This window comes from Mastigoproctus giganteus, chromosome 1 (assembly GCF_048544385.1).
Source record: "Mastigoproctus giganteus isolate SK-2022 chromosome 1, ASM4854438v1, whole genome shotgun sequence".
In the NCBI taxonomy this organism is placed as follows: domain Eukaryota; kingdom Metazoa; phylum Arthropoda; class Arachnida; order Uropygi; family Thelyphonidae; genus Mastigoproctus; species Mastigoproctus giganteus.
The window spans coordinates 23175061-23201984 of NC_143575.1; the positions used below are offsets into that span (position 1 = coordinate 23175061).

At 35.6% G+C, this 26924-nt stretch overlaps 1 protein-coding gene across 3 annotated transcripts in view; it reads left to right on the forward strand.

The window, feature by feature from the left end:
* Positions 1-26924, forward strand: part of f (espin protein forked) — a 219842-nt gene that overhangs the window by 43423 nt on the left and 149495 nt on the right. The window contains exon 1 of one of the 3 annotated variants that reach the window (XM_090371960.1): positions 204-326. The exons of the other annotated variants lie outside the window; for them this stretch is intronic. The gene's annotated coding sequence lies outside the window, so the exon portion shown is untranslated. Of the gene's footprint in view, positions 1-203; positions 327-26924 lie in introns of those variants that run through there. 3 annotated transcript variants of the gene reach the window in all.

Sequence of the window (26924 nt, forward strand, 5' to 3'; positions counted from 1 at the left end):
TTGTTATGGTAACGGAACAAATAGCATCAAGGTTAAGACAGTCGATAGGCAAAGCCGGTCATGGTCTCCCTGGTGGTGATTAGAGGGAGCGTTGGCCTGCACGTGACAATGACGTATACTGAGATGATTTCGTCCGTTCCTATCACACATAACTGAAACATGTGTTACCATGGTGGCTTATCGGTAAGGTTGTGGTGAAGGCTACCTGTGCGAGCTACGGAGAGGGTGAAGGCAGTGTGGGTGGAAAGGAAAACACGTGGTACATAACGGCGTCTCATCGGATAGACGGGTGTTCTCCAAAACAGGCCACAGACAACGTGAAGGAGGTAAGTTCATTTCTTATCTTGATTTAAAGTTATCTTGGTGATTATCAAAGAGGTAGCGATGTTCTAGTGTAAACTGGTGTGTGACTCATGTAATGGCAAGCTCAAGCATTAAGATTTCTTCTTTTTTTACTTAAGGTGCATCTCCGAACGATATTTCCAGTGTCTGCCTTCTTTAGACTTGGATGCGAATATATTGTTAGAATAATTATTCACTCGTTTACCTTTTTTATTTATTTATTTATTTTTTGTCCAATATGAGTTTTATTCTTTCCTCGTAACCTCAACTCATCTAAATTGGAGAGTATTAAATATCATAATAAATAAGCTTTTAAGTGAATAAAATTGCGCAGTTACATTGTTGGCCGATAGTTGTATTCTAAAGGTTGGTTTGTCTGCTTCCAGGTCGAGAATTTAAATCTTCAAATCCTAAGCGTAGTTCGATTCCAGAATCTTCCAAACTAACTGTTCAAAATTATCCACGTTCGTGTATAAAGATGCTTCCTCTTCGCTCTCGATGCGAATATCTGGTCACAATCCGCATGGTGGGGAGCTCGTATCTACAGGGGACTACTCTTCTACTCTTAAGAAGGAACTTGAGGTATTCCAAATGCGATGCCTGCGGCAGATCTTGGGCATCTCTCTTCGCGACCGCATCACTAATGATACCATCCGCGCCAGATGCCAACAGCAACCAACCATTGCCGACCAAATCCAGAAGCGAAGGCTAAGATGGTTTGGCCACGTATGCAGAATGGGCACGAACAGAATACCATCCACCCTCCTTTGGAGACAACGACCCACCCAATGGAGCATCCAACGGACCGCGCCTAGGAAAACGTGAGCCAAGCAAGTGGAAAATGACTTGAAGAGCCGACGTCTCGACCTTAACCAGGCCAGGACTGACGCCATGGATCGTAAGGTATGGAAGAACATCACAGAGCAAGTCCGAAACCCTGCGGCACCTACAGCAGCATACTGGTTGCGTGGCCAACCGCCTCCCCCAGCTGCCAGCTAAGGACCAAAGAAGAAGAAGAAGAAGAAGAAGAAGAAGAAGAAGAAGAAGGTCCACCAACTAGTTCTGGAGGAGTCCTACGATTTCACGCTTTCCCCATAAGAGCTTTCTTTCATATGTACAGTATGTACCAGAATAAAATTTCCTGAAAGGTGATAGCAGGTATCTAGTGCGCCTTATTGGGAACTAGGAGAAAGTGTGTTTTCTTATTCCCCCACCAAGAACTCTACAAGATCTATGGAAAAAATCTTGAACCCGGAGGCTCTCACCTTTCACAAATCCTGCGATAAAACGCAAAGATGTTGTAATCAATTATGATTAATAAAAAGTTATATTTACTTCGGGCAACTTTATTTTGGACCACACTGTATTTTGCAAAAAATAATACAACTTACAGATGTCCAACAGCGTTATGCATTTGGGATTGCCATAAAAAATAACCACAACATTTAGCTAAATAAATATTACACAATTTTAGGTTTACCTATAATTGTATTGTAAAGGTCGGTTCGTCTGCTTGCAGTAGCCCTCGAGGCTAGTGTAGTGGGTATGACAGTTTTCAACACCCCATGTTAAAGGTTCAACTCTCGTGAGGGCGGAATGATAAAGTGTGTGAGGGTTCCATGGTCCCCACCACAAGAAAGAGTACACAATATCTCGATGCCTCATGGCTTCAACTGTCTTTACATCCTCTAAACAGGGGATGAAAAGCTGAAGGCTCTCAGCAGAAAAGTCCTACAGCTCTCACAAGACCGACTAACTCAGCACGGGGCGAAAAATCCAGAAATAACTCGGTTCAGTTCCTAGATCCTTTCCTTCCCTTCAGTAATACAGCAAGTAAGCCCTTTACTCTCTTCAAATCAACTCGTGTATATAAATCTCCTTTTCCCCCCTCCCCCTCAAATAGCATAATCTCATTTATTCTGTACGTGTACGGATGTATCACCTACCTGCTCACATTTTTCTGTACTGTGTATAGTATCCATTTGACATTATCATAATTGATTCTGTGAAGGTTTTATATAATGGTTAATTAATTCGTACTAAGGTAAATCACGTGTTTTCTGGAGAACTTCTACACAGAACTAGGGCTGTGTTCCTAATAATTTGTCCACCGAGCGTATAAAATTTTATTATACTGTATATGAAACCGTTGATGATGAATGGTGGAAGCTGCTAACAAAAATTAAATAAAATATATCTGAGAATAAAAAAAGGCTATAAATATACGCTGATTGTCCTCCATTTTATTAGGTACTCATACCTTATATATTTTATTTTATTAGATTTTCAACTTTGAATGTATATATATACGTTGGCCAAAATATTAGGAACATTTGTCAGAGGATGCATGCGTCATTGTAGAACAAAACAGGACTAACAGGTGATGTCACATGGAATACTTCAGGCATTGATTAATGAAAGGAAGTTCGTGGACTGCAGGTACATGCCATTTCAAGATAGGAAAGAACTAAAAGAGAGAAAGAAATTACCTAGTTGCAGAGGTCGGATGAACTGTTGTTGTATGGCTGTTTGTTTCAGGGATTTTGCAACCAAGGCAATTAACAGAATATCAAAGGCAGCCATCTTGAAGGCATATTACGTCTAGATTCATAAATATGTGCAGAAATAGGCATACCAGGAGCTATATGAGTTTCCAGCCCACAAAACAATAGATTCGTATACTGTTGGTTATTTAGATGGCGCAAGACTTTTAGATGGAATTATATGGTAGAATTGTATGGCAAAAGCTCATGACAGGAGCTGGAACTGCTGTTCATTCCTGCATGGCGAACAAATTCTTAGAACAATGATACAATGGTTTCGCCTTCCAACTCACTGGATCGCAATCCCAAAGAGAAATTATGAGATGCCCTTGAACATATTTAAAAATTTTTACGCATTTAAAAATTTACTTTGACTCCACTTAAAATCAAGTTTATTCCTTGCCATGGCAACCTAATATAAGTAATATAAAGACTGACAAAATACTCTTACAGAGTACTATTTTCTATATTATCCTCCAACAATTATTGCGACACCTCTTTTTGAGAGTAAGGTGAATTCCTGTGGCCACATGACAAATTGACGCACCGGTTAAAAAGTAGGATTTAAAGGAATTGAGATAAGTGGAGGACCAACAATAATCAGAAAAACACTTCGTGGAACAGATCACCATGATCACTCAGCTTCTCGTTAGTGGAAGCTCTCTTCCAACAATGCACATCACATTCTGGTTATTTGATGACCAGACTGTGATCTGCATTGCTGGGAGATATCTATGACATGTACCGAAAGAGCGGTTTCAATAAGACTGTACTGTAACAACAATGAAGTTGGGGCAGTTTTATGTGGTTTGGAGTTGGCTCACTGGTTGTCAATGAAACGTCAAATTCGTCTGTTCCTCAAGACATTCTTAATAGTTGAGTCTTCCAAGGAACTACCACTTAAAAGAAGTTCTTTGGAAGGATCGTATGAGTAAATACGATTGGAAATACGAGCTGGAAATGACAAGTTCGCCACTAAATGTGGCTAACTTGTCATTTCCAGCCCAGATTTGAATCCAAGTGAACACCTTTGAGATGCTCCGGAACACGTGATGTGTTAAGCGCCAAAACATCTAAGGTCATGAGGCATATGCATATTAAGTCTGTAAACGCGTGTATTATTCGGTCGGTTTGCTGCTTTTCGGATCAAAAACCAACTTCCCTCTCGCGAGACAGACTAAATTTACATGTTGTGGAAAAACCACACAAATTTCCTCGCATTAATGACGCCACTGGAGTAACCTTTGGGAGTAAACAGAACAAGGTCCAGTCTCAACAACCCTCGTGGATAGCACAGTTGGTATAATCACGTCCTCTGCACACTGGTTGGAAAAGACCTGAGTTATAATCCCGTCAATGACGCGAGGAATTTTTATGGGCCTTTTCACAACATGGCTGAGTTAGATGATCTCAGGCGAAGTTATCATGGTTTTTACTCCTGGAAACTCTGGTTCTTCGTTCAGCAAACAACGAATCGACCACAGAACACAAGCAATTTAAAGCTATATTATAAGCTGAAATATGGCCTAAGTTGCTGACGCGCATAAAATCTTACAACAACCAACTAAACTAGTCTTCAACCTACCAAAAACTTGTAGAAAGTGTCCCCGAGAACATTAAGGTTATTGCAGTCCATAGGGACCACAATCGATATTAAAAATATATCTTTTTTCAAATAAGTTGCTAACGTTCCCCCCCACCAACCCCATAAACATTTCATGTAAGTGACAATTAAATGGATCCTTCTTTTCCCCGAACTAACAGTTACTGTCACGGAGCGCCATTTATTTGAAATAATACAAAGAATTTTATTTCTTATTCTCTTTTATTATTTTGGTCAGACTTCCTTTTGTTCCAGTTTCAATAGTCGAGAGTTTGTTTCAGATAATAGCAGTCTTTTTCAGAATAAACTTAAGGAAAATATACTTTGCTCTGTAATTTTCCTCACAAAATACTTTCGCTATCACATATTTGAACTTGCTCACGCTGTTTCACGTATCTTAATGGCAATGACGTAAATGCTGACCAATAAACGCACTTCGGGTATTTACCACCCTGATTGTTCCCCATCTGGATTAGCGTACGTCAGGTATTCCATATAAAAGTAATCCACGCAAGTGGAAAACTGTCATTTACTAGTGTCCGAATTTTGTAGTCACCCTGCAACAAGAGATAAAGATGTTATCTGCATATTTTTCTACTCAATACTATGGATTCTGAAAGTGACAAAATCAGGGAGTCAAATATGCGAGTAAATACGGTAAGCGAAATTAACCATAGATGATATATATATATATATATATCTATTTTAATTAAATAAAATACTATAGTTGTAAAATTATTATATTTTTATTATACTACATAATAAAATAATATGAATTAATATTGTATTAATTCTGTGCACAGTTTAAATCATATTTAAGCGAGAATCAAATGTTTATCGAGAAATAAAAACATGAATTTGTAGGAATTGTGTATAAGAAAGTCTCTTGACAATATCCAATGTGGTCATAAATATTTTCATCTTCCAAGAGAATTTATGTTTTGTATGGAGTTATTTTAAATTCAAATTTAACGATGTCCCCATGACTTAGCTATACTAATTATTTTAAGGTATAATTACGTTCTTATTAGAGTAATATAAAGTTTCTTTCGGTAGCGTAGAAACGATTTTTTCTTCTCGAAAAATATTAAGGTGACTTAGGCTGTAGTTTTGAAACTATATATAAGAAAAAACTGAAGTTTACGAGGGTGTGGTCAAAAAGTTCGGGGACTGAACTAATATTTGGGAAATTGTTTTTTTTTTTTTGTGATCTCAATAACTTCCTTTCTAGTCAAATTCATAATAAACAGTGCCCTGTTAGTAAAAAATACGATAAGCATGGTCTTCACGTATGATCGAGATTGCCTTGCTTTTTTGCCGTTTGAGAAGACCTGGCTGTTGTTTTCTTATAGCCATACACCCATGATTCATGTCTAGTAATCATGAAAGAAACAAAGTGCATTAAGCAGGAGCACATTGTCAAACATCCTGGCATGAAAGAACTTGTTGATCTCTGATCATTAGTGTGGATGTGAAGCACAAACTTGGCTGGAACCTGTGGAATTCCCAAATCTTATGTTAAAATTGACTGACATGTCGTTAAGAAATATTACTTTCACTAGAAACTTACAGAATCGTAGTTAAATATATAGATCATTCCTGATCATATCACGAACACGAGCGATCGAATCATTGGTTTTTGAAGTTGATGGACAGCCACAGCGAGGATCATCTTCGACTGACCAGGAGCCCTCTTTGAACGTTGAGGATCACTGAAAAGTCTTCGAAAAATACATATCATTTACTCCGAAAGATGTTTTACCATTAAGTTGGTTTCTTTTGCAATTTTCCCTAAATTAAAATAAAATTTGATGCAAATTCACTGCTCAGTGAATTTGCGTCAAGTTCAAAGTCAGTCCCGAACTTATTGATCCCGCCTCAGATTAACTCATTATTCTTCTGGGAGATGATCTCGGACGACAAATCTGGGGCAGAAATAATGTTTAATCTGTGTGGGTCATCACACATTTCAAAGCATATTCAGTTTAAATCTCAGTTTTTATGCTTAAACATAAAACACTATCGAGCGTTATCCATTAAGCATTTCGCGTTGATTATAATGTCTAATTTTTTTTTCATGATGAAAACATGACTATATACGAAAGGAATTGCATTTTATTTTACGTTTTCAAACTTTGATATCTAAGGTGATAATTATTGTGTTAAAATCGAAAAATATTATCAACTGGTTTGCTGATATTTGATAACAAAAACGACATTTTGTTATCGACAGTTTATGCAACAAATGCAATCATTATACACCTGCCTCATTGCTGTTGACATCCGGATGTCATGATTAATAATCGATGTGTTTAAACTTGTATTAGGCAATGACCACCTTAACATTTTCTTGTAATGATAACAAAATATCTTATTTTTTATTGTTTTTAATAAAATAAAATCCTTTGACTATCAATCGCCATCTCCTAGTTATTTTGCACCCGGTCGCACAAATCCAAGAACTAGCCTGACACAAGTATGCTCCCTAACTGAGAAAATCTTTAGAGAAGTCTACTAAACGTTGACCAACAAACCCAGATGTGTTTGTTGACCTGACTTCACAGATAACCCAGATTCAAACGGGCTCAAGTTCCTGTATTTTCCAGGCTGATTTGAATGTAGTTTCCCATTGAACTAAGGGAAAGTAACTTGAGCTGTTTGGTAAGGTGTCGGAAATATGTACCATAAATCCAGCACCGTCCTTGAAACCATTGATCTTACAATTTCTGTCTGATCACGGAAGCGCTGGTGTCATTTGGTAAGCACTTTTACTCTTCGGGGATGGTAATTTTTTGTCCCATTTTATGGTTCTTCTAAGCTAAGGAGCAAATAGTGGGCTAATAAGTACTCCTAAATGCTCAGAAAAGTGACATCATGTCTTCAATGTAATACGTCACACTTGTCAGGAGATTCGAGTTTGGTTTAGAGGCTTAGACAGCTTAGAACATGCGTTTCACTCTGTTGTCTGAAATGCAGGAGGTCTAATTGTGGCGCAGTATAACCACAGTCGTTTTTGCGCTAGTAAAATCAAAACCAAACCAAAGCCTAATGTTTATTACATTAGGAGGCCCTGAAAGCACGCATCATTAATAACGTTATATCAGACATGACACACTCCAAAAAATAGTTGAACTTGCAAAGCACACCACCTGATGGAGTTTTATAATTAATTTTCTTAGTTCTGTAAAAAACGTTCAAGATGCAAACTCTCATATATATATATATATATATATATATATATATATATGTGTGTGTGTGTGTGTGTGTGTGTGTACTGTACTTTGTTTCCAAAAACGAAACCAAAAAAAAAAATCGAAATAAAAAAAAGTATCTGTTTAATGTATGAGCATTCAATTCATACATGTTAATCATGAAACCTAAAACTCCACCTTCAATCATTTAACAGCAGACGCGAATTTACCAGAGCATGACAAGGAAATACAGGGACATACAGAAGCTTCATTATTTTTGGGTCATCCTTTTTATTGAATGCCAGGAAAAAAAAAAAAAAAAACCAAAGAAAATAATTGTATACAGATAACTGCTTGTTACGGTAATTCTGTAAGCATGGCGTGTTGGGCGTATCTCGTTTTCACGGGCGTATTTCCCTTTACTGTTTTATTTTGCCCACTCTAGTATTCATGTCTTTTGTGGTACGTAGTAAGGTAGGGAGAAATTGGGCTAATACTTTGATTTATGAGAATTTTAGAAAAGAGAAGAGGTCACTTGAAAATGTATTCGACTGCATAATTTAAACTAAATAGGTTCTTGAATTTTTAAAGTTCTAAAAAATTGAATTGTTAAACGAAACTTATTTTAAAAGTGTTAATTAATGAAAATTATTCTTTAAAAATGAGTTCAAACGTTACTTTTAAAACAATTTTTTAAAGAAAATTGACAATTTAAGACAATTTTTTAAAGCAATTAAAATTAAAATTTAAATTGGTTTCAAATTTGAAAAAATATATTTTAATTTTAAATTTAAATTGTTTGAATTGTTTAAATTTAAATTTCTTGAATTGTTTTAAATTTAAATTGTTTTTAAAATTTGATTTTTTTTAAACTTAAAGTTTATACTTTAAATATTAAATTTTCTTTAAAGTTATATTCAAACAAACTTGAAATTCGTTAAAATAATTTGAATTAATGTTTAAAAATCCGAGTTCATTTTTAATTAATAATCCATGGTTTCATGAATACTGGTTTTATTTATTTTTTTGTTTGTGCTATAAGTTATATTAATTTCCTGTTAGATAGTTCATTTTTTAAATGATTCGAAACAGAATCTAAAATTTTCAGGAAAAGTTGAAAGCAGAGGAATAATGGCTACTGTATTCAATCAATTATTGTGTGGCCTAGAATTAATGGCAGGTATCCTGGTTCCATTCTACCAACTAAGTTCCGATATGTAATCCATTAGAATCAAAATGACAGTTGTTTTAACTGACTTAGTTGTGCCAGCTTTATTTTGAGGTTCGACAAAAGGGGTTTATCGGCTGTTTCCTTAAGGTTATTGACCCAAGGTGAGAGAGAGAGAGAGAGAAAACAGGATAACAATAGACACAATTGTGTCTTTGTAACTGGCTGCTGGTTGTAGCTGTTTCGTCATGAGTGAAAACAGATGATACTGAACTTCATTATCTAGCTTGTCACTTTTCTTTTTGCCTTCAGAGGCAATCATTATCGGAATTATTCGGCACTTTTCCTTAATGGTGTAACTCAAAAGTGCCAATATACATTGGTATAAAATAAGAAATTATCAAATTTCTGTTTCCATAGTGACACTTCTTATCACCAATATTCTATGGACCGTAGAAAAATGCGACAAATTTGGCCCTAATTTCTAATTTCCCGGAGTCATCCTCCGATTGAAGGAGGTTTTATGTACAGCTGATATAAAATTGGCTTCCACATTTCGATGCCATAACATTTCCCTTTTAAGGAATAGTCATGGACTAAATTAAGAATGTTATTTCAAGATTTACGTAATTAATTTTAATTTCAAAATTTTAATTAAATTACCTGATATTTATAAAATTAGGATAGTCGTTAGTTTAAATGCGCATAAAGCGCCAAAGCAAAGCAACCAAAGCTGTGAGGCGCCAGTATATTATGTCTATAACTGTATGTGTTCTTCGGCCGGTCTGGATATGTAACCATGTAAAACATATTATAATTAACAAAAACTACGTACAGAAAATTCGAAGTGCAAAAGGTATAGCAGCAAAATTATAAACAACTAGCATTCAGTTCTCTTTGGTCAACCAGAATGACCAAATCACAATGTGGCAGGTGCCACCAAGTGGAAAGTAATTATTTTAGGTTCCCTTAATTTGATGTTTGATATATTAAAAAAAAAATTGAAGAAAATATTACAGTGAATGCATCTTTCTTCACATTCAGTAATACGTAATAAGTGCACTGAATGACTATTGAATACCTGTACCCAATAGCGAGGGGCCTTCCATTTAGCCTACAGAATTAACCCTGGATTCGCCGTGGCATGGACACAACAAGGTGACGAAAGCGTGCTACAAAGATGCTGGTCCATTTTGGCTCAGTTGCTTCCCACGTTGTTGCAACTCATACCACTGGTGCTCAATTGGACTGAGATCTGTGGCTGGAGAGATCACCACAATAGGCTGAATTCACGCTCGCGTTCCTGGAACCAATTCTGTACAATTCTTGCCTTGTGACATGGCCTATCCCGTTGAAAAAAATTTCATTCGCAGATGTATAAACTGAAGCCATGCAAGAAAGCACCTGGCCGGAAAGAATTTCTAGATGATCTGTGGCATCCAAATGGTATCAAGGGGAATTGTTGAAATTTTGCATGTATGCTGTCGTAATCTAAATACATTAAAGATGAGCTTTCAAAACAGTTGGCTTAGTAACGCTGAAACCGAAAGAACTGCTTATTTTGATTTTGTCATAGTGTTTGTTACAGCTGTTTTAAGTGTAAATAAGGATATCTTGTTAAGAGACGACAATGCTTTTGCTATATTTTGGAGACTTTATATACATATGAGTGAAGGTGAACGAGGACGGGTTTTGTGAAAATCGCTACTCATGTGAGCAATGTTGCTGTTGCAAGAACTATAGGACAACGATGGCAAGAGTGGTTGCCCATTGGTCGCCCACATGTGGAGCTATCAAACAAATCTCAGTACGGGATGACCCACAGATCAGTTAGTCAGCATAACGGTTACTATCGCTGTCCTTCCATATCGTGTGCAACAGGTCTCTGTTCGATCATCGTCGAGCGATAATTACACCTTGATCGAATTAATGTTTTTCTAGCTAAGACTACATGGTCTTTTCTTTCCAGGAACTCGGAATTTTCAATAAACCGACTATAGAATGCACTCAATTTATGGACACGATATATGTACCATTCTATCACTGCTCATTGACGACCAACCCTTAGTTGTTTACTTTGGTGATTGTTATAACCATCCCTCCCCGTCAGATTTTAAACATCCGATACGAGACCATGACAGAGAGACCAAGGTGGTTTCTCTGTCAAGGACAGTATTGAACGGTCTGAGTGCATGATTAGTTTTGGGAATTCCTGTCTTTTTTCATAATTATGTTATAGCAATTTGATAAACGTTTTGAAACTCTCTTCTTTCTTAGGTTCCTGATGCTTCACCTTTATCAATGAATATTATTAACAGTTGATAATGAAATTTTTGGTGGCATTCTGCCTCCATTAACGCGATGAATGGTGTTATAGTCTTCAGTGATAAGTTTCGGTGCTGTGGAGTCCAGCAACTCGGGTATTCGGATCTGATGGGAATCTAATTGGGGAAGAATCTGTTCACCCTGAATTTGGCTGCATTATACCATGACAAAAGTGGGATTCATAGTGTGGAGGTGCCATCACTTGTAAGAGCCGTACTCCTCTGTCAAGAACTTTTGATTTTTAGTGGGGCGAATACGCTGAGGGCAACTTCACTCCTTTCCTTCCAAATCAAAACTCATGCCTTTGATTATTATTAGGTAATTCGACAACCCAGTGTTCATACCATTGCAGGCACTATTTTCCACCAAAATGTCTATCCACAAGTTTCCGATAGTATTGATATTATCTATTTCCAAGACTGCCATTTCATGCGTAGTTAAATCCTGGAAATTTTTCTGGATCAAAACAAGAAACTTAAGCTAAAAATGAAATTTGTTTAATTTATTAGCTAGAAAATATATAAATAATATTTAATCTTAATTTTATTGTATCAATATTGTAAAAAATAACAATGATCCCTCATGAACGAGGGATATTTACAGTGTAATAATTCCAGATTTAGGAGAGATGGAAACCTTATATATTTCTCTGGCCTGTAAAGTTAAGTTACCAGACGTCGCGGTTTTCGAGGACTGTTCCCAGCATTAACTATCTGTCCCGGATTTTATCTGTCCTCAGAATGTCCCAAATTTTTGTAATTTATTTCCAGAAACGTGACTGGCATCTGAAAATCACATACTTGAGACTACTCTTTTTCCAGATCAATATTCTGAACATTGATCACCACACATTCAATGGTCACCACAGAACAATCTGCCATTTATCCATTGCTTCCTTTTTTATTTATTTTTTGTAATTTATAATTTTATAATTTCTTGCTCTTTTTACATATTTATAATTCGTTTAATTTTTATTGAATTATTGTATTTTCCGAATTACAAATTGCATATCTTTATATTCCATTTATTTATGATGAGTTAAAATCGAAGGAGCATCTTGTCCCCCCATTTGAACAGGATCAAATGGTAAATCTATTGTAAAGTCGTGTAATCTGTTTCTAATAGAGTGTGTCTGAGAAATGTACGTGCTTTGGCTAGCATAGACCGGTTCAGAACTTCGAGTACAATAATAGAATGTATGAAAAACATCCCTGGATATAACATACGATGTATGTTAGGTTTGAATCATTGCCTATGGAAAAGTCATACAATGTTGGTATTCTTATTCTAAGACTAAAAGAATTTAGTTTGTGAATGTAGTTATTTCTTCCTCTGTGGATATACATTCTTATGTTACATTAAGCTAAATACAGAACCTCCTGAATGGTTAAATTTTAATAAAGATTGGTGTATAGTAACCGAACATGACAGCGATTCGAAGAATATCGCGTGATTGTATCACTAATTCTCTCGCTAGTTACTGATTCGTAATGAACGGGCAGAGGGTGAACACATTGAGCACATTTTTCATATTTAGTATATATGAAGATGTCAAAAAATATATGTAGAAAGTTTTAGTTGGTTCACCATTATTATAATATTATTTGTACAACACTTAGACTTATTTATGTAATCCTCAGGGTCTCGCGGAACACAGTTTAGAACTGCACTAGTTGTTCTCTGCGATCACCTTGGAGCTGTGATACAACCAAGTAGTGTAACTACAAACTGACCTCACTTCAGCATCTCTGCTGGAGTGGACGCGAATGGCCTTTTTTTCGGTTGCGAAAGAGAGGTTATACGGGTTCGATGCACCACCTCTTTGAAGTAGCCGTACTACTAAATGTTGACAGGTGCGAGTTAAGGAACCTTTTGGCGATTACTTATTTTGGGAAGTTTTCGCTAATTGCACGGTTTTCGAATACTGTGTGTGTGTGTGTGTATATATATATATATACAAAAACTGTCCAAACACTTCTGGTTTCTTCATATTTGTGATCGAAGACGCGTAATGTTTAACATGTCATTGGGCCTGGATTTCTTTTTTCCTTGGCATTTTTTTTTTTTTTAATGCTTCAGTGCAACTATTCTATAATTGATATCAGAGCCCACAAGGTGCACTTTTTCTTGTGGGAAAATTCTTATGGAAATGCTGTTAAAAGACCATTACAGTATTTCCATTAACAGCATGTATCATTGTCGTTTGTGCCACGATGGAGATTTTGTTCAAATACAACAGGGTCTCGATAATTTTCCTGCATATATTTCATTGGAAAGTAACTTTGAAGATCTGACTGTTCAATTACCTGTCTACGGTTATTTTGCAATCATTTTTAAAAAATTTTTTGCACGTCATAACGAGCGATCCAGTTTATCCGATATTAAATATCTCTTAAACATTAGTGTGCTAAATTAACTTCTTAGTACGCTATCATCTGTTTTATTCGTATATCTCACTTTCCAGTACGACAGTATTAAAACAATTCTAATTACGATTTTATGATTTTGATGGCGGCAGAGGTAATCATACCTCCTTGCTCTCCCTTCATATCCCCGTCATTAAGCCATTATTCTGGAACTTTAAGTCACGTTTAACGACATCAGACTTCTATATGAAAGTCCCTCCAATCATGTCTCCTATTCTGGAGTCGAAATGTTACTCTAAGTGGCTCTTTTTAATGGTCTTATTCAGGACATCAATGTAGCTATTAGTCACCCATCTTTGGTAACCACATTACTACTATTGGTCCTTCCAGAATTATTTTTGGTTAACTGCTTGTTAAGGTCACCTTGCTAAAAGCACCTGTAATGTACCGGTACATTAAGCTAGGTGCATGTAATAGCATTTAAGGCGTGGGGAAGATATAGAGGAGAATTTTGGACATTACTTTCCATCGTAGTTCATCCATTTTATCAGACTTTAGATTGACAGTACTAGTAGTAGGGTTTTAGAAGCAACAGCGACTAAGGCCATATTGCTCCCCTGTATACTCTTTGTAAATTACGGTGTTCTGTGGCCGATTTTTCATTTCCGGGATGAAAAACCACGATATCCACACCTGAGACCGACTAACTAAGCTACATTGTGAAAAAGGCTCATAAAATTTTTTCACGTTATCTACTGCACTCGAACACAGGTCCTTTCTACTCAGTGTGGTGTGGGGAAGACGGCGATCCTACCAACTGTGCTAACCACGAGGGCTATATGGACGGACAGATATCGGCTTTCATAAAATAGTTGTCCCTACGAACGTTGGCATTTTAAATTTTGTAAACTTTCTTTCCACTTTCTCTCCCAACAAAATTTATAAACTCATTAATGATCTTAAGAGTTGGGTTATAGGATCGAAACGATTTAATCATTCATTGTTTTACCAAAAAAACCGCTAAGTTCTCATATGGATAATACAGTACAGTACTTCAAGCATACCCTCATTTAATTAATAAAAATTTAGCAATGCTTAGTGAACTTTTATTATATTTTAATGTTTTTATTGGCTGTCTTAAGGAGACGTGTTGTAATTGCTTCTAATTATATATATATATTTTTTTTTTTTGACATTTTTAATTTTCATAACAATTTATTTTCCTTTTTTGTGTTTTAAATATTTATTTTCTTATTAAATAAATTATTATTTACTTAATACACTATTCATAATAAATAAATTATTATTTTCTTCGCAAAGTTTAGCAATATAATTATAATTAGCAAAAGAATTAAGTGATTATTGTAATGCAAAATAATCCGCTAGGTGATATCGTACACTATAGTGAATTATAGTTATGGCGTTTTAAATTCGTTTGGTGCATCGGGTGACCTTCATTGCTCTATTCTTTAACTAAGGTAAGGATTTAATATTTTAAATTATGAACACATAATTCGAAAACGATTTTAACTAATTACAGATAGTCTGGATTGAAATTTCATTAATATATGTATATATTCTGTTATTGGCTTATTGTAGTTATACATTATTATCCATATTTTGTTAAATTTTGTTCAAAACAAATCAATATTATTGATTATTGTATATTCACGTTAAATTCTTAATTTGTGTTGCATTTTTGCATATAGGTGTATATCACTGTAATTCTAAAGAAATAACCAAATTATTGCATTACGTGTATTAATTCGCATTATTATTATGATGATGATGAAATGGGATAGAATTTTTTTTGTCGTCTCAGCTTTCTATCACTAGAGGGCACAACATGTATTTATTTTCTATTTACTGTATTTGCTAGATTGCATTCGTCTGCTATGCTTCAGAGCTTTAATACGGAATTTTCTTGACTTTGAGCATGCGCAGTTTTGTGTATCAGGGAAATTGTAAGAAAACGTACAGAAATCAAATTAGTAATATGACATGTTTCCGTGCTTCACTAGCCCAGTGCAACGAAGTGACAAGTATGATTCAAATTTCCCATAAATCCTTTTCTAACTTGTAGTTACTAGCATGTGTCATAGATAATTGAAGAATTATCAGGCAAAATAACCGATAGTGTGATTTTACAACATTAAGGAACTCCACTTCGTGACATTACCTCTACTGAGAATGATATTTCTGTGAATACAATTACTGTCCACAGCTCCATTAAATTCGTTAAGTACAAAGCCATTTAAAGATTTGATCTGTTTATGGGAGTGTCAACAACGCATTTCTTGGACGTTACTGTTCCTTGTTTAGAAAGGGCGGACGTCGACCTGCTTTGTAGGCTACCTGACGATTATTTCTCTCTGTAATGGCAATACGTGTAATTTATTAAGTGACAGGTGAAATTGAGAACAGCTCCTAACAGTGCGATATTACAAGACAAAATTTTAGCTAAACCACATATAATTGCGTTGGGCTAGATCAGGGCTCCAAACAGAAAATATTTTCGAAACAGATTTCAGTTCTGTTTTATGTTCTAGAATATTTCCGAAGACAGCTAATGATATGAGATGACAATTTGCGTATTTTGATGAAAATCTGCCTGTTTTTTCGGGATGAAAATCCGAGTTTCCGTAAGGAACGGAGTGGAAACTGTGTGGAAAAAGACCATAAAGCTTTTTCACGCGAATTTCTCTTCTTCGACATTGGACGGGAATTGAACAAACTTTTCATAGACGATGCCAGACGGAAAAAAACAGTGAACTAGACTACATCAGGGAAATTTTACAGAGTTGATTTCAATTGAGGCCATGGCAGCTCAGGCAGTGAGGCTCCAAGTTCTGTCTGTTCATTGTGTTTGTGGTATAAGGTTGATGATCTTGATTTCGGGATGAAGAAAACCGGATACACTATGCATCCCCTTGAGCTGATCTAACTCAGTCCCACTTGAAAAGCTCCAAGTAAGTTTCTCGTGGCTTCTAAGGGATTCGAACTCGAATTTTTCAAAAGAATAATTGGTGACAGCTACTATAGCCGAGTGGTCAGATGGGTGTGCAGTGCGTGGCAGATTATGGTCCATTTCTCTCAACATGAATTGTTGAGGAGGCTTCCATCCTGCAGTGGATTGATAATGGCTGCAGTTTGGTGATTCCTCTCTCTCTCTCTCTCTCTCTCTCTCTCTCTCTCTCTCTCTCTCTCTCTCTCTCTCTCTCTCTCTCTCTCTCTCTCCATATGGCTAATAATAATAACGACCATCCCGTGTCAACCACAGGTATGGTGTGCCAAAGACCCACCCTACATAACAGCTTAGCAGCAATAGGTCTCCCAGCGAACACCTACAAGGAACTCCAGAAAGCTGCAATCCTGAACACCTGTAGGATAGTCAGAGAGTTCCTCGACCAACAGTAACAACAACAACCCTGTGTACTTGGTAGCAATACCCGTCACGAGGTGGAACCTCCAATCGGGGAGAAATAATATAAGAGCAATAATAATAATATCCTACGACAGCCAAACAATCTCAGAACACAATTTATAAACACGATACATACAGTTAAAACCACGATCTGAGGGCTAATTCTTAAATTCTACTTCGGCGCAAATTCTTAAAACCTAACTCAAATCTAATACTTGTATTTTATTTTAAAAAAATTGTTATTCTCAGCATACGTCACATCCTGGTCACCAGAAAATTTTATTTTTATCCTCACTGCAGACTTATGGGTAGGCGTGTTGTCACGGTGAGAGAGCACACTACATCACAGCATTTTTCATCTTTTTTTCCTTATTAGCCTGATGCAATTTTCAATTTTCAATTTACTGCAAGTAATAGCTGCTTGTGATAGTAAACCCTCTCTCGGCAAAATCAAAAATGACGACTCCATTAATAACGTCGAAGCATGTCATCATTTTGTCTATAGTCAGTGACACGAAGTTTCTTTGGACGCAAAAGTGATTTTTATTGCTTACCATGATTTTCGTTTAGTCTTTGATCAAACTAAGGAACCAATGTTTCACCAATAGTAATAAACCTTTTCTAACACTCTTTACACAAATTCTCATATAAAAGAAAGGCACATTTGGAGCCGTCTTCCGTGTCTGGGTAGGACAGTTGGTAGAATCGCCGTCCTCCCCCACACCAGGTGGAAAAAGCAGCTCAGGCGAGGGTAGCATGTTTTTTTCTCCCGGAAACTCGGGTTTTTCGTCCAGCAAACAGAAAAACGACCTCAGAACACACGCAATTTACAGACAACATACACGGAGCAATATGGCCTTAGTCGCTGATGCTCCTAAAACCCTATTAGAACAACAACCACACATATGGATTAAACTGATACAGTCCTAAAAAAAAAAGACAACCCTTTGTGCAGTGAAAATTCGAGCTTTTTGAACAACCTTGGGCTACCTTTAATGTTCTATTTAAAATTACTTCAGGTTAACAATTACGTCAGTACACGGCACTCCAACCCAGGAGGGTCATACTCGAGAACTGGTTAAGTTTTGGTGGGCGGTAACCAACTCTAAGACAGTTAAAATATTAATGGAAGTACTGAACGAATTGGGATGAACATTGTAAACAAGTCTTCGGTGAACTTCTCTTTACTAACCAAAGGATATCTATTTTCACGTTTTCAAATGTTAAGTTTCCGTCTATGCTGGCTGTTCTAATTGCTAGATACTCTGGGGCTTTCTTATAATGTTATCGATCAGCATAGCCATTGAGTCACTGTCTCTTGCGAGTTATTGTGTAACCCTCGGCAAAACGATATCGAAAAGATTACAAACGGGGTGGGGTGCGAATTAACGTATGTACGGTGCGTGAGGTGTGGACAGAGTTTGCTTTTTCTTGTTACTAATTTTATTGTTCGTGTGATCTAGTTTTCTTCTCTCTCTCTCTCTCTCGACGCAACTGTTTCCCGTGTTCAAGGTGATTGGTCACAGATCACTAGAGATAACAAACGTCGACTAGTCTCTCCTGGTACTAGGTGTGTATTACAAGATAACGCAATTTTCTTGCTCTACAAACATCTTGTAAAATGAGAGTCATGCTTTTCCAAGGGACAGTGAGGAGAATTAACAGCACAGTCACATTCTGTTAGTCTCACCCGTACATTCAGATGATGGAGCACTTATGTTATCTCTCTCATAAGGAAGAGTCCAACAGTTATTCCATTTACAGGTGAATGAGTACATGAGTCAGGACATTGGCAAACTCTGTCACTGTCCCATTTGATAACACTTGACAGAAATGTTTTATGATGCCTTTCAGAAATAGCTTCAAAATCATTAAGTTGCGAAGCTACAAGACACTATATAGCTTTTGGAGTCTTGAGGTCCTTTCTTACAAAAGTACCCATCATTCCTTGGACGTAGTGGTAGTAAATCGTTCTAATCCTGGTATGTAAAATCACCAGGGAATGGAAATAACTTGCCTGGTGCATAGGTTACCAGTGAGCTGCAATCTATATAAAATTATGAAATTCCAGTTTAGAACAGTTTTAATTTCTCAGGTCAGTCTATAAAAAAGAACGTACCACACACAGAAATGAACTCCAAAAGTAAACAATTTCAAGTTCCACCCCATGATTAAAATATTTCTTTAACAACATATACAGAACCGTATATAAGGCAACAGTGAACACACCCAAGTTTTTAACGAAAGAAAATGGCCAGTATGGTCAAGTAATAAGGTGCCTTCATCTCTCACATTATCACATGACCTACTTTATGATTATTAGGAAAATATTAGTGTTAAACATCAATAATGCTTTGGTTCATTATTGTATTAATACACCAAAGGCCTTTAAAGTTCCACTTTATTCATAGGCATTAGCATCTCTAAAATTTTTAAGCTGTTGGCGTCAACGATATATGAAGGGAGCTGTATCTTTCACGGATGTTTTCTTCTGGGTGTTTCTCCATTCCTTAAAGACTCGAATGACACTGGTCATTGACCACTGGACAAGTGTACCGGCAAGCATACCACTTTGAAAGTCCGTCAGATTCTGTCCGTTTTTCATTGCCGGTGAGATAGTTTGGACGCTAGTCGGGTTACACGGCTTTACAGCGCTTCTCTGCACTCGTCACAGTGTCCTTTTCGATTTACATATTTTTGCATAGCTTGTACAAGCCCAAATCTCCGTGGTCATTTCCAGTGACGATAGCTCAAACTGCCATTTAGAAGTCTAAAACGTCAGTGGATCTGATATTCAGGTCACACGTGTCGAGTGTGACGAGTTCGAAAAAGCCCGATTGTTCTGAAGAAGCCAGATATTTGGCAGTCTATGGAGAAATCCATCAGTTGTCTTGGCTTATTTTATTCATTCAGTGAACAAATTCCATGAAAAAGTTGAAGAAATTCAAGCAGTTGCCCTTGACATTTCTAGGACTTTCGATCACGTTTGGCACAAGGGTCTTCTAAGCAAGCTTTCATTTATGGTCTGCCTTCCGATTTTTGCAATTGGGTAGTCAGTTTGTTCCCTGTTCACTGCATGTGACAGTTGACATGTCTTCATTTTGTAATTTCTCAACTAATTCTCGAGTTTTCCAAGGTTCTGTTCTTTCATCATTCTTTTCTTTTCTTTTTACAAGTCAATGGCCTTTTTTCCAATGACTTTAAAACCTGCCGTGATTTCGCTAATGATAGAAACACACACACACACATCGACCAATTATCTCTCAGGAAATAGCTCCAACTCCTCGAAAATTCACCAACTCTTCCTTAACTGCTGATCCCCAGATAATTACACAGAAAATTTAATTAAATTGAATCCACATATAATTTTAGTCATGTATTATTTATAGCAAAAAAAAAAAACGATAACTTCCACTTCCAAGTTTTGATGCTTGTGTATTAAAAAAAAAAAAAAAAAAACTTTGTCTTTCGCTCCTGGCGTTACTTTTCTTTTATGTGGCTAGTAATTCTTTACACAATTCACAAATCTCCCTTGGAACAGTATTCCTATATTTGGAGTGGTATCGCCGTAAATTTCTAAAAACTATCCAAAAGAGAGCATTCTGATTAATTAATGGTCTCTCCTTTCACAAATACATCTATTCTATTTTGCTACGCGCCATTTCTGCAGATATTTCCAGTGGCAAGGTTTCATTGTCCGAATTAAAATTTGTAATTCCGCATTAGCTTGTCAACACCGTTCACAATTCTACTCCAAACTCACAATCCCAACTTTCTAACTTTTTCTCCTCTTCGGTTAATCCTGCATCCGTTCTTTGGAATAACTTTCCATCTTATATATTTCCAAAAAATTACAGTCTACATCAGTTGAAGTTCAACATCGACAAGTCCGTTTTCTCAACTTTAAGTACATATGGGGTTCTAGAGTACTATAGGTTATGGTGTGAAGAGTGCGCTAATGCCAAAGAAACTAAGGGAATGAGGTATCTGTATATTGTGTCTGTAATTGCGTATATTATTCGGTCAGTTTGTTTATTCGTCCAACAAACAAACAGATAAATCCGAACTTCTGAGAGATGAAACCATACAATCCTCGCTCGAGACCGCCGAATTCGAGCATAGTGAAAAAAAAAAGCTCATAAAATTTTTTTGCGTCATTGAGAGGTCTCGAGCCCAAGCCTTTCCCATTCGGTGTGGAAGAACAGCAATTTAACACTATACGCCTGCCAGGGTGTTTTACAGGTTCCGTTGTATTGAATACGGGATAAAATTTCTCGCTTTTTTTTTATATTACTGTTCGTGAAAGGTACCCCTAAACTATTTTAAAAATCACGACTCTGTTTAAAAGTGGAAAAATAGGCTAATCAACGGTTTCCACATCACATATCACCCACTTCCTGTGACACTGACATTTAGTTTTTGATGCATACCTTTTCTATAGATATTTCTTATTGCCCGTGTGTGTTATGTGCCAAAGAAACTAAAGCTGTATGCGCCAATATATTGTCTATAAATTGCATGTATTCCCTGATCGGTTTTGTCTGTTTGCTAGACGATAAACCCGAGGCTTCCGGGCGAAAAAACCATGGAACGCTTGCCTGAGACTAACAAACTCAGCCACGTTGTGAAAAAAAAAAAAAAAAATGGCCCATTAAAATTCCTGGAGTCATTGGCAGGAATCAAGCCCAGGTCTTTTCCATGTGGAATTTCCTAGTAGTAACTAACATTGCTGTTTGCGTTAGAAAAACCAATGCCATGAGGGGTTCAGTGTACTGAATCTATGAGTTAAATATTATATGATGGGCATGTTTCTTGTGAGGAATGAAAATCTTAAATAGGAGGGACAACCTGTCACTTCTCAATCTATACCGGATAACTTGGCCACAGTTTCAAAGCTCATAAATTTAGTACATAAGCGCTTATGAGAGCATTCATGCTCTCCACTGTACTACCGCGAGGGTGGCAGGTATTCTTTTAGAATTGGTATCTGTTTTCTCTAAATGAAGTACAATAGATTTCCCATTGGTAAGCATTTATGGCTGCAGTTTTGTCTTGAAAATTACAGACTCTAGAAATTCATTTCTAGAGTCTAATTTTCCTCCTCCCTTCTATCTCCATTCACGGTACATGAGTATTATTGGGTTCAGTAACCTTACCTGTTTCATTTTACATAAAAAAGCGTTAGATATTTGTAGAATATAATGCTCGATATTGTAGATTAGCAAATAAAATAATTGAACCCCAGAATTCTGTTGCTGTCTTTATTTTTCTTTACAAACAATATGTTTCTGAAAATTAGTTCGTAACCTAAGACTTCAATGAACTGTTTTAAAAATCAAACACTAGGCCTCTATGGAAGACAAATTTCTTTAATACCATGCCTTGTATTAACCCATATTTTAAATGAATACTCGTGAGATCACACACCTAAAATAAGCAACGTACTGATTACGGCAAAGTTCAAAAAAGTTCAAGATCAGTCACTTCCGCGTGAATTAATAAAGCTGCTCTGCTTCACCAGGTTTTCGCTTGATTTTTTTTTTTTTTTTTTTTTACGAGAAAAGCAGCCATTTGAAATTCAAAAAAAAAAAAAAAAGTTATAGGACAAAAATTTCAAAAGGTTACAGCTGAAATTATTTCTAAAATTAATTTTCGTGTCTAATTTAGTGACTGGCTCTAAGAAATTGAAATTTTATAAACAAAAGTCGTTTCCGAACACAATCCTGTAATTATCTGGTAGAATTACTCATCTTTTTTTATTGTTACCATTTTTTCTGTCTCAATTATATAATGTTCCAAATGCTGCATATTTATTTCCATGTAAATTGAGTTATTCTCGACCTGCTGTGACGAATTATTCTTTAACCTGCTCGACATGGTATAGCGGTCAAAGTAATCAGCATTTTACTGAGATATTCACCTAATAGGGGCAATTACCAAGTTCCTTGTTTATACCACCATCAACAACTCCGTTTGTTGTCGAAAATATGTACAATGATACGCTTTTTAATTAAAGAAACTGGTTATTCGGTGAGTTGCATTTGAATCTTTCGCATGATGTGTTTTGCCTGTTGAGGCATCAAATTTAAATTGTACTGCAGAAACTAAAGCCCGCTCTATAGTTAGCGATGATAAAATTATACCAGACAAGCATATGATGTAACTTGAAGTCAAATTAGAGAAATATGCTTATTTAGATGGGTAACTGAGAAATATTTAATATTAAATGTATTCAGCTGATTGATTTGTGTCATTTCAAAATCCCCAATTTTCATTGGGAATTTTGAAATGACGCAAATTTCGAAATGGATTCAGAAATGAGAATCCCCAATCCTCATTTCTAACTTAAGATTGTCGTTATATTAAGAAAATAATTTCATTAAAGTCTATTAGACTGCTTAGGCTAATGCCAAGGCAACTCAGACCATGAGACACTGATGTAGTTCGTCAATAAATTGTGCATTTTAAGACCGGTTTGTCTGTTTCCAAACCTCACCTTTCTTACCGCAGTTAAAAAAGCGAACCCGGATCTTTACAAAAAGATGGACGCAGCGTAACCACTATACCATTGTGGGGACTTCCCTCATAACTTACGAAATGTGTGTTATTGCAGTCGTGTGCAGTAATCTGCTGTCATTGCATCTACCTGGCTTCCCTATAGAAGTTGATGGCCCCAGCCCACCCAATTTAGTAGCTTTAACTAATGTAATGTCAACAACTGGCTCTTATTCTTTGTTTATCCTTGGGAGTTTGCAGAAGTCCTTGGCTTCGGTAGACAACGGTTCATGCTAATGAAAGGTTCCACTAATCACATTTGTTCTGAACACTCCAGTTTGATTTTTGTTTGAGGTAAAGCGGGAAATTGCTAGGTAGTCCAAACATAATATGATTCAAGGTTGAATTCACACGACTTCCTCATTGTTATTAGCGTACATCAGTGTATTGGTGAATATTATCAGAATAAACAAAAATAAACCTGCTTTCGAATATTTAATAATAGCCCAATAAGTAATGTTATGTGTAATGCATTGGACTTATAAAACCTATCGACAAACTTGTGCAACAGTTGACCAGTTTTATAAACTACAAAGCCAGTGATTACTCAACCTTAATGACTTATTTCAAATGAAGAAACGCCTATGACAGGTGTAGGGAAGAAGCTATTTTATGCTAATCAGTTCACGTCATGTCCAACTTTTTCTTATGTTATTCGATAAGAGAGAAGGAAACAAGGACATTGTGTGTTTATAATCTTTCCTTTAACCACTTATCGCCCGACTTCTAGCGATGCATATTCATTGGTGGATTAGGAAATAAAGCAAAAGTCAGCTAAGTAATCATTGACCTAGAAAAAGTTGATACGTGTTTGAGAGTTACGATTAAGAAATAAACTTTAATGACCGATTGGATTAAAGCTTGTTTTAATGCCCTTATTTCAGTGATAAACATTTTATGACGTTACAAGTTGATCTGTGATACATTGAGCATAGAATAATCGAATAATAATTGAGCATCAGTAGAATAGTAGGCAACCCCTAGTTTTGGTTATCAGAAATATCCAGAAATAGAATATTTGCTTTGAAATATCGTATTTAGAAAAAAAAAAAAAAAAAATGGGACATGTAGTAGTAGTAGTGGCGGCATGTGATGCAAGAAAGCAAGTGTATGAGCTTATGCAGCATCAGCCAAAAAAAAAAAAAAAAAAAAAATCACACCATTCCCTCCAAATGCCTGTCCAGTTCCTCCTTAAATTTATTCAACCTATCAACTTCCACAACGACAGATGGAAGTTTGTTCCAGCAATTAACCACCCTCTGGCTAAAGGCAAATTTCCGCACATCTATTCTACATCTGTCCTTTCTTAATTTGAATTTATGCCCCCTTAGGTTCGTAATCTGAACAAGTGGAAGGATCCCATCAGAATTCAGCGTGCTCAACCCGGCCTTATACACCTCAATCAGATCACCGCGCAGGTGCCTAGTCTCCAGCCACTGCAATTTGCAGAAATTAAGCCTCTCTTGGCTTAAATATTTGCGAAACATATGTATATTTCGCAAATATTTACCCATAGATTTCTTAATCCTAAAATTTTAGGTTATTTTAATAGCGTAAATTTAAAGTGAGCGTTAGTTTAATCATAAAATAATCAACTTCATTTACCTTCGGATTATATTTTAAAATTTTATGAATTATGTTTGTAAAATAAACATACGCCCTCTATTGTTGGCTATGAATATTATTCTGAATGCTGCAAATAATTACTCATAGATTTGTTTTAAAATTGCTGCTTATTATATTTTAATAGCGTAAATTTAAGTGAGTAATAGTAAATAATAGTAAAATAAGTAACCATTTTAAATAATAGTAAAATAAGTAACCATTTTAAATAATCTTGAGATTATGTATTTTAAATTTTATTGTATTATTTTACAATTATATAATTTTATTGTATTTTAATTGTATTTGTTTTGTAAAGCGAATATTTATTACTGTTTACATGTGAAGGCACCCTCTAGTGTTGGTTATTAGAAAGATCTAAAACTGGAAATTTTGCTTTGACCAGTACTACCTAGACCAGTGGTTTTCAATCTTTTTTTAATAACGGCACCACTAAGTAATTTATTTTATTTTGCGACATCCCTACTCACTTTTCTGCCTGTTAGATCCGATTATCTCTCTCTCTCTCTCTATATATATATATATATATATATATGTAAAATATTAAAAAATATATATGTTATATGATCTTTATTACAATAATATAATTATAAAAATTACATTTCGTAGTACAAATTATATATATACAGTACAGTATATAATTTTATTCTTTATATAGAGGTACTAAGTAAACATCAATTATAGATCACCACAAAATTAAAAAGATACTGTACACCTTTTTATAATGAAATAAACATATAAATTAAAAAATAATAATAAGTTTATAAATTAAAAAATAATAATAAGTAGAAGGGAATCACAAAGAAAGAGAAGAATGATGATGATATCTAGTTCAGGACCCTGGGTGTGCCAAGCCCATACTCACATGTGAGCCCCCTGGGGTGATTTATAGATTTCTAAGTCCTTATAATTTCTTCTTATTATTGTTTAGCATAAATTTAAGTGAGTATTAGTAAATAATCGTAAGATAGGAAGCAGTTTTAAATTATGTATTTTTAAATTTTATGAATTGCTTTCTAAATGAACAGTGAATATTGAATGCTTGTTACTGTTGGTTATTAGAGATGTCCAAGAATAGAAACTTGGCGTTGTACTACTCGTATTTATAGATTTGTTTAGCAAATTATTACATAAAGATTTCGAAGTCTTTATAACTTCTCTTATTATATTTTCACGTAAATTTAAATGATTGTAAGTTAAGCTGACTATTTTTTAACCCGAGGGCTACGTATTTTTGGATTTTATGAATTAGGTTTTTAACGTAAGGGCGCAATGCTTTGGCAAATGAAAATATTCTTCTTCTAAAAAAGTAAGTTATTTATACTTTATGTCTCTACATTATGTTGTATTATTTTAATCAGTATTTGTAATACAACTGAACCTGGTTAACCTAAAATCAAAAATTTCATGAAATAAAATCTGAATCGTAAAATGTGAACAGTTCAGATAGCCTTTAATCTATTAATTAAATGTATTAAAATGTGAAATAATGAATATATATCTTGTTAAGGTACAAATATATATCTTGTTAAGGTACAAATATTAAGTCAACCTGTCATTCATCTGCTTCTGGAAAGTGGGATTAAACAAGTTGAAGGACATTAAGGCGAGTTAAGCATACAAGAAATATTTTAGATAGTCTTCAGCTGTTATTGCACATGCGCCTCAAGTGTGTGTGTGTGTGTACGTGACACCAACTCACACAAGACGCATAATTAAGTAGTTAGATCGTACGGTGTAGATAATCTTAGAAAGAAAACAAAATTTTAAAAAAGCGCGAAGGG